The sequence below is a fragment of the Protopterus annectens genome, chromosome 14.part0, assembly GCF_019279795.1.
Source record: "Protopterus annectens isolate FY-2018-M chromosome 14.part0, PAN1.0, whole genome shotgun sequence".
Taxonomy (NCBI): Eukaryota; Metazoa; Chordata; order Ceratodontiformes; family Protopteridae; genus Protopterus; species Protopterus annectens.
Genome location: NC_056748.1, coordinates 79054831 through 79068998, shown reverse-complemented (window position 1 = coordinate 79068998; position 14168 = coordinate 79054831). Strand labels below are relative to the sequence as shown.

Genomic DNA, 14168 nt, shown 5'->3' with positions numbered 1-14168 from the left:
GGGCAGTACATATTTCTGAGGGGTAATGGACTTTTTCAAAAATCAGTTTTTAGGAACACTCTTTGGCAAGATGTCATTTTCTGCAGTTAATTTTTTACATGTGAATAGTTCACATTCAGTCTGCCTTCAAGCCTTTTACACTATCATGAAGCCTCACAAAGGATTGAGAAGCTGATAATGATTTAATTGGTTTTGGTATAGCTAAGATGTTTAAAGATTTAATTTGCCTTGGTGAGGCTGAAATGCTTTACGAGATGAGCTTTTTTACAAAAAGACACAGACACATATATATTTTATTCACTCTTATTCCAGATAAGGAAATTAAACAATTGTTCTAAGACGGGGAGTAATTTACCAGTAATATTGAAAGGATAATAAATATTGAAAAAAAACATAGCATGTGACACAATTAGATTTTGACTTGTTACTTTAAGGTAGCATAGTCAGTGCACAAAATATATGGAATCCTGTTACTCGGTTTACAAACTAAAACTAAGGGTGCACTCTTACATGGCAAAACAGCTACCCATTGAAAAGGTTTACATAAAGAAACATAGAAATCCCCTATCTGGCTGTAAATTCTAGAATCACAGCAACATCAATTAAGTTTGGCTTACTTTCAGAGAGGAAGAGATTGTAGTTTGTGCTGTAGATAGCTACATAACACCAATCTTTTACTTGAATGCATTTTCTGAGGCATATACTTGCCCTTAAACTAACATGTTATGGAATGTTAGCAGCAACTACTACAGCAAGTTGATCAATGAGCAATGGATGGGGAATGCTTTCAGATTTAAATTTGAGTATTTTCAAATGCCAATGTAACATATATGCTGGACACTGACCATGGCTTTTTGGCTAATTAGTAATCATGATATGGGTTGAACATTCATGTCAAACAAGTCCCATTCAATAGCTTTAAGGTCAGTCTTCCAAAACTAACCATTTCCCCACCTCTTGAAACATGCCAGCAGTGTAATGGATCAGTGATCGATTCCTTCTATTTCTTTACAAGAGATGCTTAATGTAAAATTTCAAGTTGAACTAAATTTCAAAGCAATTAAAGCTTTAGAATAAAGCTAATCAAAGTATATCTGTTGGTTTTTTAAAATGTAAAAAAAAATAAAATAAAAAAAAAAAAAAAAAAAAAAAAACTAGTACAGGAAAAGAGAAGAAAAAATAGTGTGGGAAGAATCTCCTAGAGGAGATTATGGTATTTCCAGGCACTAATACTCAAGGAACGAGCTGGCCTAACCTTACACAAGTCAATTTTACATTACTGGTTGTTAAAGTACTGCATAATGCAAGTCATAGAGGAAAATGGGGGATCAGAAATACTGCATTATATGGGAGACTAGATGGACTACTACAAAACTTAAAAAATCCTGCGGTAATGCTTGTTAATATTTGTGAATATCACTGCTGCTTCATGCATATATCACAATGAAAATAAAGCATTCAGAACCTGTGCTGGGGCATTCAAGCCTTGTACCAGTTACTGTAGGAACTGCTTAATTTTTGTTATATCTGCTACAGCTTTGTGGATTTTCTAATGAAATTCAGATTGCATATGTAAAGCACAATGTTGCAATTTTTAATAAGCTTTATAGGCGTACCCAAGAATCAGCACATAGGTTCATAGGTGTTTACTAGGCTAATGACCACAAGGCCATTTTAAGCCTAGCTATGCATCCCAAATCTCTGACAATTCTGATACCCTTGATAAGTGTAAACAACGGCCTGGGAGATGAACTATTTACAAGTTGCCTGTTTCCATTAGAGACATAGGCAACAAACCTGGGATAAATTTCAGGTTCCCCATCCAAATGTCCAAGTTGCACTTGAATTGGGTTAAGGAGGAACTCTGCTTCACATGGATGGGGAGTCTGTTCCATAGATGGGGTAGTTTCTAAGATACATACCTGTCTCTCCAGCAGGTCCTGTTTTTATCACAGGCAAGGTTTAAGTCTTTAGAATGGGTAATTCTAGTGCTGTTTGTTTTGTGAATATGCAGGAGAGTGTGGTCTGACAATGCCCCATATGCCAGGCATAGATCTCCCCTCAACAGCCTGTAGGAAACAGAATACAAGGATAGGGCCTTGTGGCGGTCTGCACAGGACATTTTACTTGCACCCTGTATTCTTTTAATGAGGAACCTCTGTGAACATTCCAGTTGTTGGATATGCCTGGTTAGATACATATCAAAGGGGGCACTGCACTCAATGATAGGACTGATGAATGCCAAACACAGTGGAACAATGATTTCCTTGGACTCAGATGCCATACATTTGTTTATAAGTTGTGCAACATAGAATGATTTCCTCACTACTGTAGACATGTGGTAGTACTATTTATGTGTGTCCCTAAGTCCCTGACTACTGGGTCAACTCTGAGAGGTGTGTTTTCAATATAATAGTAACCAGGGGAAAAAAAGATATTACTTCAATCAATGAAGCTCTTGCCAGAGGTGAGAATCAAACCTTTTACCTTGAGGAGAGAAGTCAAATATTTTACCCATTGTGCCAACTGGTCTTTCGCCAATTGCTCCGCCACCAATACTTAAAGCCTCTGGTTTAGGATTTCCTAGGACCATATTGGCTTCCAGAAATTTCCCCTTGAACTAGCTGCTTAAATTCACCAGGATCAAAGAGGAATTCACCAGGATCAAAGAGGAATTGGTGCAGAAGGAAACCTGCACTTCAGCAAAATATAAAAAGCATCTGACTTCAAAATTAATAAATTATTTTGAAGCCTCATGTCCCTTCTGTAAAGAGATAATGAGAATTTGATTTGGTCATTTCTAGTGTCTGACAGGGAACTCTGTAGAGCATAAACTTTTTGTCTTATACTGAAGTCTTTTTCATTCAACAGGAATTTATGTTAAAAAACACTTTTTATTTAAGTGAACTGCAAAAATGCAAAATCCATGTAATGCATAAGTAAAACCTGACACCTGAACGCTGCCATTTTTACTGATCTAGTGAAAATATTATAGCACCTATTTCATTTGAAAAATTTCATAACTTGCCAGACATACATTTTACCATTTGAGATCATTATGATCTAATCTCGGCTTGTTGTTAAGGAAATTAAACAAAAAAAAAAAAAACAGACAGATAAGAATGAATGCATTCTTAACAGGATATATTTTAAAACATCTTTTTGTAATATTTTATTGTTGTACTTTGAATTATCCTTTGTTTTCCTATATGTTTAATGTTTGCTTAACCCCTGAATCTGGGATATCTCTGTTGAAAGTGCATAACAGGAAACATAGGGGGTATAGCTATCCTTACAGGCAGCTATGAGCCTGTATTCTTTGTGAGATTATGGGCTATGTCTGCCTTCCAGAAAGTGCAAAACAAGGAATGTGTCATTGTAGTGAAACAGGACACACAGCTGTAAACCTATCTATGTAAAAACTTTTATCAAGACACTTCTACATAACATACAAGTTTAATGACTTTTGTCTATAGTCTTTGCTTGTATATAGCCTTTGCTTGATTCTGCTAGAATTAATCAAGATTATATTTAATTGCCATTCTATTTTTTCACACATATTGGAAATGTGTTTTCATGGGCTATGCGTGAAATTGGTCCTGTGTGACCAGTGTTCTACTCCAACAAATAAACATAAATCAAATCAAATCAAATAAAATAAAAAAGTGATACCTGATGAGCATACATTCAAGTATCTTTGAAAACCAGTCCCACCATAAGACTGGGTCAAACGGGCAAGTTACTGAACAAATGCTACTCACAGAATAAAAGTTGATAGTAATGCTGTCTACAGACAGATATGATCAGCAACAACCCAAAGCCAATGTTTGAGTTCACTGTACTATACTCTTGGTGTTCATCCCTCCTTAAAAACAATTCACATTTACTCTGAGTTGCCTTGCCTGGGCATTTGCAACTCCTCTCCTGAACAATGGCATCTGCTGTACATTGTAACAGCTTATTTGCAATATAGAAGAAGGAAACTTTGACAAAAAAATCTGTAGGCTATATAAACCTGTTATATCATGGATTCTGCTGCATGTAAAAAACTCACAAAGAGATGAATCTCAATTTTTTTGTCACAGTACCTCAAACATACTGTGCAAAAACGTGTTAAAAAGAAAACATATGTATACTGCATAAGAGTAACAAAGGAAACTATATACAAAGACATTACAATTTAAAATGTGATGATTTAATAAAATGTAAAAAAAGAGAACATACATGAATCAATAATGGTCCTCAAATAGGCAAAATTTAGAAGTTATGTACTCACCATAACGTTCCATCTGAGTAGGTGACTTCATTCGGATGCAACCTGTGGGTATCGGATCCGACCTCGGATCCGAGCCGGCAATTCAAAAGCTTAGGCTCCGAGCTCCTAGCTCCTCCCTCTTACCCATAACCCCTTGCCAAGCCCTGACTGACCTCAGATTGAGTTTGCCTCAAAATACTGACAACAGTACACTAAAACAGCATAAATACTCGCTCTATAAAGGTCAGGGGGATGGAGGGGGGGATGGTTGCATCCGAATGAAGTCACCTACTCAGATGGAACGTTATGGTGAGTACATAACTTCTAAATCTGAAGTAGGCAGACTTCATTCGTCTGCAACCTGTGGGACAGAGTCCCTAGCTACCTGAATCTTGGGCAGCCATCATGGAAGGATGTTCCGGAGCACCGCTGAGCCAAAGGATGCTCTTCCTCTAGAAACAACATCCACCTTGTAATGAGAAATAAAAGTATGAGGCGAGGCCCAAGTAGCTGCCGTGCAGATATCATCCAATGAAACACGGGACTTAAAGGCGGCTGACGTAGAAACTGCCCTAGTAGAATGAGCCGTAACCCTCTGAGGAGCAGGTCTGCCTGAAGTGTCATATGCCTGCAGAATACAATTAGCAATCCATTTAGATAGAGTGACTTTAGATACTGCTTTACCCAGAGCAAATTTAGCAAAGGAGACGAACAGCTGATCTGATTTCCTGTGGCCAGCTGTTCTGTTAATATAAAAACGTAATTGTCTATGAACATCCAAGGAATGCAATTTGTATTCTCCTTTGTTGGAGTACTTGGGAAAAAACACCGGCAAATTGATTGACTGGTTAATATTGGATTCAGAAGAGACCTTCGGAAGAAAAGATGGATTGGTCCTGAGGCACACCCTATCAGGGTAGAAAGAAAGATAAGGCGGTTTGACACACAGAGCCTGAAGCTCAGACACCCTTCTGGCTGAAGTGATAGCTACCAGAAAGGCAGTCTTCCAGGAAAGGTATTTTAAATCAGAAGAAGCTGCAGGCTTGAAGGGAGGAGCAGTAAGGGCCTGCAGGACTAAAGACAAGTCCCAAGGCGGTACAACCTCCTTGACTGGAGGCCTTAACAAAAAAACTCCTTTGAGAAATGCTTTGCATAATTTCGCCGTCATAAGGGGAGCTGTGTCATGACCAATGTGATAATGCGAGATAGCTGCCAATTGTACCTTAATCGTGGAAGAACTAGCCCCTTGATGAAAGAGGTCTGTTAGAAAATCCAGCACCGCTGACATAGGTGCTGAGAAAGGATCCAAAGTTCTCTGTCCTGCCCATATAGAGAATCTCTTCCATTTACTCCGATAAACCTGTCTGGTGGAAGGTTTATGAGCAGCCACTAGAATGGCCTTGACCGGTGAAGAGATACCGGGAGTCCTAATTAAGGTTGGAACTGGAGCAGCCAAGCTGTCAACTTCAGGGTCCGCAGATTGGGAACTGAGATTCCCAGAGGGTGAGAGATGAGATCCGAAATTGGATCCAGAATCCATGGTGGATTGATTTTGTGAGACCATACAAAGGGGAACCAAGGCTGTCGAGGCCAGAATGGGGCAATGAGAATCATTCTGCTCCCCAAACTGTAGGCTTTCTGCAGAAGCCTCTGCATCAGAGGAAGTGGAGGGTAGGCATAAAGGAGACTGGGAGGCCAAGCATGCACCAGAGCATCCCTCGGGAACTCCCCTGTTGGGGGAAGCAGAGCGAAGAAATTGTCGCATTTGGCGTTTGAGGGAGAGGCAAAAAGATCGCAACAGGGTTGCCCCCAAACGGCAAAAATCTTCTTCGCTACTTGAGGATTGAGGGACCACTCGTGTGGAGAAAGGATGGTGTGACTGAGCTTGTCCGCAAGGATGTTGGACTTTCCCGGAATGTGCGTTGCTACCAGAAAGCGTTTGGTGGAAATTGCCCATTCCCAGACTCTCATGGCCTCTCGACAAAGGGGGTAAGACCTGGTTCCTCCCTGCTTGTTGATATACCAGACTACCGACATGTTGTCTGTCTGAATCGCAATAGTCCCTGAAGGAAGAACGTGGTGAAGTGCTTGCAACGCTAGGAGCACCGCCCTCATTTCCAGGACATTTATATGCAATGACGTCTCTGTGGGATTCCACGTGCCTTGGACAATCTTTCCGCAGAATGCCCCCCCCACCCGAGGCAAGAAGCGTCCGTGGTCACTGTGGCTCAGGGAAATGCAGCGCAAAAAGGTCTTCCTGCCAGGGGCTCCGGAGAAAGAAGCCACCACAGAAGGGAGTCCCTGCACGCTCTGCTGACCGCAATCGGAGCGTTTAGAGACGAACAAAGAGGAGACCACTGAACTTGAAGGGTCCATTGAAGAACCCGCATGCGTAAACGGGCATGAATTAGAAGCGGGATAGCTGCCGCCATAGAACCTAGGGCCCTCAGGACCGAAGCTGCAGTTGGAGATGGCTGCAGGATCGCTGTCACATGACACTTCAGGCTGGCGATACGGTCTGGGGTGAGGAAGGCTCGCATTGATCTGGTGTCTAGTCTTCCTCCTATGAAATCTATAATTTGAGTGGGATTCAGAAAAGATTTCTCCCAGTTGATCGTGATGCCCAGCCTTGGTGCTAGTTGAAGAAAGTAATCCCTGGCTGAGCACAGAAGATGCCTTGATGATGCCGTCAGGAGCCAGTCGTCCAGGTACGGAAAGACCTGTAATCCCTGGAGCCTCAGGTGGGCCGCTACCACCGCTAGCACCTTGGTAAACACCCTGGGGGCTGAGGTGAGACCAAAGGGAGGACCCTGAACTGATAATGACTGGCTCCCAGCCGAAGCGAAGAAACCTCCTGGATCGTCTGTCCATCCGAATGTGGTAGTACGCATCCTTGAGGTCTATGGAACACATCCAGTCATTCTCCCTCAAGAGGGGGAGTATAGATTGCAGGGTGACCATCCGGAACATTGGCTGGGTTACTGTCAGGTTCAACTCGGAAAGGTCTAAGATTGTTCTTAAGTCTCCCCTCTTCTTTGGCACCAAAAAGAACCTGGAGTAAAACCCTAATCCAGTTTGATCTGGGGGGACGCGCTGGATGGCTCTTTTTTCTAGCAGCTGCTCGATTTCGATAGCTGCCGCCTCCCTTTGGTCAGGTGGAACATCTGGGAGGCTGCGAGATTTGGGAATCTTGAATAGGGGTATTGAATATCCTCTGGATATAACTCGAAGCACCCAACTGTCTGTTGTTATGGACTCCCAAGAAGTCAGGTGCATCGAAAACCGCCCCCCGACTGCCTCCAGAGACGGACAGCCGGGCAACCCTTCAGGGCTGCTGCGTGGGTCTCTCAGAGAAGGGTTCTCTGGACCCAAAGTTGCCAGGAGCCCCCCTGCCTCTGGCACGACGACCTCCCCGTCCTCCTCTGCCACGGAAGGACTGGTTATCAGGAGCAGGTTGGGACTGCTGCGACTTCCGGAACCACATCTTCTTCTGCCCTTTTGGTTCTTAGAGAAGGACCTCTGGGGAGCTGAGAAGCGGACTCCGACGGCAGACAGCGTCTTCCCGTCCTTTTCGCTCTGGACTAATGTCTCGCGAACAGTCTTGCCAAACAAGGCAGAACCATCGAAAGGGGCATTCGCGAAGGTCGCCTTGAAGGGCTCTGCAAAATCACAATGGTGGAGCCAGGCCTGTCGCCTCATGACTAGGCCTGCTCCGCTGGCTCTAGCGGCTCCCTCAGTAGCATGAGACAGTAGCCGCATAGATGTATTGGAAACTGATCTGAGAGTGGCCATTCGGGTGGAGTAAACCTGTTTATCCTCACTCGAGATGGACACTGCGGGAGATGGAGCGTATTCTTTAATCATATCCCCCTGCTTCCTAATGAAATCTGCCATGTAGTACAGCTCTCAAGGAGAAGGTCGCTGAACTAAAACTCGCTTCCCAATGCGATCCATCGAGCAGGACTCCTTGCCCGGAGGATGCAGGAGGGACTCTCCTGGGCCAATTCCTCTTCGTGGCTGCAGCCATCATCATGGCATCTACTGGGGGACCCTTACTCCAGTGGGTGCGGTCTGATGGAGGAGAAAGAATGCGGTCTGGGCGCTTAGGGATAGGCTCAATGGTGTCCGGATCCTTCCACGCCCTGATGGAGATAAGATCCACCAGGGGTCAGCAGGAGGGACACCCAAGAGGTAGAAGGGCCCGCCTCGAATGCCTCCAAGAACACAGACTCGTCCGAAGAAGCCTTGGGGGCAGACCACCCCCCCGATCCTTAACATCTCCATGATGTCTCCAAATGAGACGTCCTCAGGGGGTGATCTAGGGGAGCCTTCCCTTCATCCAAGTCCGTGTCTTCAGTGACGGACTCAGGGGAGTCCATGTGCCTCCTCTTGCACTTACGCTTCCGAGGTACTTCATCGGGGCTGTCCGAGGAGTACTCTTCAGCAGTTGGATGTTCCAAGGGAACCACTTGGGACATCGAGGCGGGCTGTCCCTGGGACCGGCTGGTGGGGCCTGGCCCAACTGCAATGGAGTGCGGATGGAGCCGTGGCAGGGACCGGGGTCCGGATGTCCTCGACAGTGCCCTTTCCATAACGCGTTGAAAGCCGAGGGGAGCCAGCTTCTCTAAGCCCGAGCCGACCCCACTCGGATCCGGCGTGCGGATCGGAGTCGGAGCGAAACCGTCGGATCCGAGACCAGTGTGCTCCGACCTGGGCGGGCGAAGACACACCAGCTCCCTCGGATCCGAGGCTCGGCCCTCGGCTCCGAGAGGTCGGGTCCGGTACCGAAGCACTCAAGGGATGGGGACGGATCCGAGGTGCGCCGACCTATCGGATCCGACCCACCCCCGGATCCAAATCTGCACGGCGCCGATAGCTCCGAACCCGTGGTATGGGTCGGAGAAGGAGCTAAGGCGAAAAAGGGGTCAAGCCCCTCCCGGATGGGGGGGGGCTAGGAGCACTCCCATTTGCATTTGGGCCTGGATGAATTTCCTCATCATCCGGTCCATATCAGCTTCGCTCATAGAAAAGGTTGATCTAGAGGAGGCCACCGAAGCGGACCTAGAGAGCCGCCTCGGTGACCTCCTGGAAGGGCTAGCCTCCTCCTCCTCGGGTCCCGGAGAGAACCGAGGGGAGTGGAGCCGAGGAGGAGGAAAGCTAGAAGGCACAGGGGAGGCCCGCTTAGACGGAGGAGCCGAACTGGAAGTTTCGGCTCTCCTCTTGTGGTGCTTCTCCCTGTGCCTCTCCTTCTGTCTTTCCTTAGAAGAATCCTTCCCCTCCGGCAAATTTGAGGGAGGTTGAGTCCCAGCCGGAGGGGGAGAACTCACAGCAACAGGTTGCTGAGTGGAAGGGGCAGAGGCCGAAGCGGTATCTGGGGGTAAAAGACCCGCCAGCACCAACTTCGACCTCCGTTCCCTCAAAGCCCGGGGGTTGAACCCCGCACAAATGGTACAACCAGATGACAGGTGTTCAACCCCCAAGCATTTAACGCACAGAGTGTGGCCATCTGCTGGGGATAGCTTATGGCCACACTCGGTACATTTTGAAAAACTTTTTAGTCAAAAACTATCTCTTATCTTTCACCAACGCCAGGAGCTCTGGAATTCCGTAGCTACTTGAAAAGCGGCAAACAAAATCTGGGGTCAGTCAGGGCTTGGCAAGGGGTTATGGGTAAGAGGGAGGAGCTAGGAGCTCGGAGCCTAAGCTTTTGAATTGCCGGCTCGGATCCGAGGTCGGATCCGATACCCACAGGTTGCAGACGAATGAAGTCTGCCTACTTCAGATTATATATTTCATTTTCAATAACAGTGTCATATGACAATGAGTGGAAAAAGTAAAAGACTAATACTCACTCGGAAGAATCAATGAAGTATATTACAAGTGCACCTATGCTGAGAGCAAATACCAGGACAACCTGCAACAAAAGAAACAAACTATTAGTCCACTACTTAAATGCTTCTTCTTCAGGCTGTTGATTAGTGCAGCAGTCGAGAACTACCTCAAAGTTTGCTACAATGTAACAAAATAATTTGGGCACATATTGTACAGCACATTACTATACTGACACAGAAATGAAATATTCTGTATATACTCATGTCCTAATAAAATGTTAAATACTTACCATACAAGTGGATATATAACCTATAAGCAACACATGTAAAGGTTCACCCAGACTCTGCCACAACTTGCTGTGAGGGAAAGGTTAGTTTGCTTTTGTTATCTTGTATTTTATATTACTTTATTGCCTTCTTCTGTTTTGTGTATTGCAATTTGTTTTCTTTAAAATGTGCTTTACTTGCATTCTGCTTTTAATTGCATATAGAAACTAGGAAAGAGACCACAGCTGTGTCTTTTGTGAGTCATATAGAAATTAGAACAGGTCATTTAAGGGGTACACAGAAGTTAGAACAGATAAATTAAGGTTAGAAAATGGGCTTATTGTACATCAGTACCCTGACTGGAGAACAAATATTCTCCAACAGGGTATTAATGTACAAGTAATGGGCTTACTGTACATCAGTACCCTGACTGGAGAACAAACATTCTCCAGCAAGGTATTAATGTACAAGTAATGGGCTTACTGTACATCAGTATCCTGACTGGAGAACAAACATTCTCCAACAGGGTATTAATGTACAAGTAATAGGCTTACTGTACATCAGTATCCTGACTGGAGAACAAACATTCTCCAACAGGGTATTAATGTACAAGTAATAGGCTTACTGTACATCAGTAACCTGACTGGAGAACAAACATTCTCCAACAGGGTATTAATGTACAAGTAATGGGCTTACTGTACATCAGTACCCTGACTGGAGAACAAACATTCTCCAACAGGGTATTAATGTACAAGTAATGGGCTTATTGTACATCAGTACCCTGACTGGAGAACAAACATTCTCCAACAGGGTATTAATGTACAAGTAATGTGCTTACTGTACATCAATGTCCTGATTGGAGAACAAACATTCTCCAGCGGGGTATTAATGTACAAGTAATGGGCTTACTGTACATCAGTACCCTGACTGGAGAACATTCTCCAACAGGATATTAATGTACAAGTAATGGGCTTACTGTACATCAGTATCCTGACTGGAGAACAAACATTCTCCAACCGGGTATTAATGTACAAGTAATGGGCTTACTGTACATCAGTATCCTGACTGGAGAACAAACATTCTCCAACAGGGAATTAATGTACAAGTAATGGACTTACTGTACATCAGTATCCTGACTGGAGAACAAACATTCTCCAACAGGGTATTAATGTACAAGTAATGGGCTTACTGTACATCAGTACCCTGACTGGAGAACAAACATTCTCCAACAGGGTATTAATGTACAAGTAATAGGCTTACTGTGCATCAGTACCCTGACTGGAGAACACACATTCTCCGGTAGGGTATTAATGTACAAGTAATGGACTTACTGTACATCAGTACCCTGACTGGAGAACAAACATTCTCCAGCAGGGTATTAATGTATAAGTAATGGGCTTACTGTACATCAGTACCCTGACTGGAGAATGAGCATTCTCCATCAGAGTATTAATGTACAAGTAATGGGCTTACTGTACATCAGTATCCTGACTGGAGAACAAACATTCTCCAACAGGGTATTAATGTACAAGTAATGGGCTTACTGTACATCAGTATCCTGACTGGAGAACAAACATTCTCCAACAGGGTATTAATGTGCAAGTAATGGGCTTACTGCACATCAGTATCCTGACTGGAGAACAAACATTCTGCAACAGGGTATTAATGTACAAGTAATAGGCTTACTGTACATCAGTACCCTGACTGGAGAAAAAACATTCTCCGGCAAGGTATTAATGTACAAGTAATGGGCTTACTGTACATCAGTACCCTGACTGGAGAATGAGCGTTCTCCAGCAGAGTATTAATGTACAAGTAATGGGCTTACTGTACATCAGTATCCTGACTGGAGAACAAACATTCTCCAACAGGGTATTAATGTACAAGTAATGGGCTTACTGTACATCAGTATCCTGACTGGAGAACAAACATTCTGCAACAGGGTATTAATGTACAAGTAATAGACTTACTGTACATCAGTACCCTGACTGGAGAACAAACATTCTCTGGCAGGGTATTAATGTACAAGTAATGGGCTTACTGTACATCAGTACCCTGACTGGAGAATGAGCGTTCTCCAGCAGAGTATTAATGTACAAGAAATGGGCTTACTGTACATCAGTATCCTGACTGGAGAACAAACATTCTCCAACAGGGTATTAATGTGCAAGTAATGGGCTTACTGTACATCAGTATCCTGACTGGAGAACAAACATTCTCCAACAGGGTATTAATGTACAAGTAATGGGCTTACTGTACATCAGTACCCTGACTGGAGAACAAACATTCTCTAACAGGGTATTAATGTACAAGTAATGGGCTTACTGTACATCAGTATCCTGACTGGAGAACAAACATTCTGCAACAGGGTATTAATGTACAAGTAATAGGGTTACTGTACATCAGTACCCTGACTGGAGAACAAACATTCTCCGGCAGGGTATTAATGTACAAGTAATGGGCTTACTGTACATCAGTACCCTGACTGGAGAACAAACATTCTCCAGCAGGGTATTAATCTACAAGTAATGGGCTTACTGTACATCAGTACCCTGACTGGAGAACAAACATTCTCCAGCAGGGTATTAATGTACAAGTAATGGGCTTACTGTACATCAGTACCCTGACTGGAGAACAAACATTCTCCAACAGGGTATTAATGTACTAGTAATGGGCTTACTGTACATCAGTATCCTGACTGGAGAATAAACATTCTCCAACAGGGTATTAATGTACAAGCAATGGGCTTACTGTACATCAGTATCCTGACTGGAGAACAAACATTCTCCAACAGGGTATTAATGTACAAGTAATGGGCTTACTGTCCATCAGTACCCTGACTGGAGAACAAACATTGTCCAGCAGAGTATTAATGTACAAGTAATACCCGCAGAAAAATAAGCCTGCCACTTCCCTGCAGCATATCAAGCTGCTGCAAATCTCGGACTCAGAATTAAATGGTCACCATTATTTTACACTCATTCAGCAGGGCTTCTGCTGTTTAGCGAGTATAAAATGTCAAAAAAATAAAACAAAAAAGGTGTGTGTGTGTGTGTGTGTGTGTGTGTGTGTGTGTGTGTGTGTGTGTGTGTGTGCGTGTGTGACTGTGTGTGTGTATGTCAGTGAAAGTGAAAGCAAGACAGCCATTATTTTACATTGGCTAAGCAGCACTTTTGCTGTTTAGCAAGTGTAAAAAAAGAAGTTATGTTCTTGCCATAACGTTCCACGTGAGTTGTTCATCTCGCCTTTGTTCTTACACATGGGTACAGAGCTGATCCACTTTCCAAGCTCAAGATCTTTCAGTAGCTCGAGGCACAGCACCTATCCCATGATGCTCTCTGACTAACCCTCAGATCTAGTTTGCTGAATCCAGCAACAAAGAACAAAGGAACAGCCTAACATACTCTAAGTGTCAATATGTGTATATATATAAAAACATATAAAACATATATATATATATATATATATATATATATATATATATATATATATATATATATAAACAGTTAACCATAGGAAGAAAGTCTAGTAGAAGGAAAGGACAGTAGACAAACCCAACCAGACTTCCAGTCGTAACCGGTCTTCAAGAACTCAGAGGGGGTGGAGGGTGGGAAATGTAAGAACAAAGGCAAGATGAACAACTCACATGGAACGTTATGGTAAGAACATAACTTCTTTATGTGAAGTTGTTCAATCTCGCCGTTTGTTCTTACACGTGGGTAGCGTCCCAAGCACCTAAATCCTGGGTGGCTCATTGGAAAACACTCCTGAGCACTGTGGAACCAAATGAAGCTCATCCTCTAGATGCCACATCC

The 14168-nt window shown here is 43.8% G+C and overlaps 1 protein-coding gene across 10 annotated transcripts in view; it reads right to left on the bottom strand.

The window, feature by feature from the left end:
• KCNMA1 (potassium calcium-activated channel subfamily M alpha 1) overlaps positions 1-10164 on the bottom strand; it is a 4085072-nt gene extending 4074908 nt beyond the window's left edge. For all 10 annotated transcript variants that reach the window (XM_044055788.1, XM_044055796.1, XM_044055806.1 and 7 more), the window contains exon 1: positions 10108-10164. The gene's annotated coding sequence lies outside the window, so the exon portion shown is untranslated. The remainder of the gene's footprint in view (positions 1-10107) is intronic.
• Between the last annotated feature and the right edge of the window lie 4004 nt (positions 10165-14168).